Source organism: Penaeus monodon, chromosome 27 (genome assembly GCF_015228065.2).
Source record: "Penaeus monodon isolate SGIC_2016 chromosome 27, NSTDA_Pmon_1, whole genome shotgun sequence".
In the NCBI taxonomy this organism is placed as follows: domain Eukaryota; kingdom Metazoa; phylum Arthropoda; class Malacostraca; order Decapoda; family Penaeidae; genus Penaeus; species Penaeus monodon.
The window spans coordinates 2,125,470-2,126,003 of record NC_051412.1 but is presented as its reverse complement, the minus strand read 5'-3'; positions in this window follow the sequence as shown (position 1 = coordinate 2,126,003).

The window sequence follows — 534 nt, the reverse complement described above, 5'->3', positions numbered from 1 at the left end:
TCCACGAAGAGGTTGAATCATAAATATGGTTATATATGAAATATTCAGCTCAGTTACTGTCTTAGAAAAAAAATATCGGTTCCTTTTAATCACACGTCGTATTTATATTTTTTTGTATCGATCACTTCACTAATTAACTAAATGAAACGTGAAAAGAAATGAATCTCTAAAATTAAAAGATTCCGAAGGAGGTTGATATTGAAAAACGAAAATATTTCTTTTTATGTACGATAAAATAAGACAAAAAAAGGAATCATATATTAATACATACATATATTTATAATTTTCTAAACCACAATATAGATACATTTTCCACCGTCAGTGTAATAATTTTCTTTCCCGATCCTTAAGGCCATCCCCTTTTCCTCTGTTTTATCGTTCGTCGATCTGACAATTAGTCCCTCTTAGTTTATATCAAAATGATCGTCTTTCACAAACCCTATTTTACAGGCGAGATAGAATTAACTCTCCGGCCCACGCACGCCCGACTTCAAACGACAGCTCACTTCCGGGTGATACTTAATGCTATAGCTT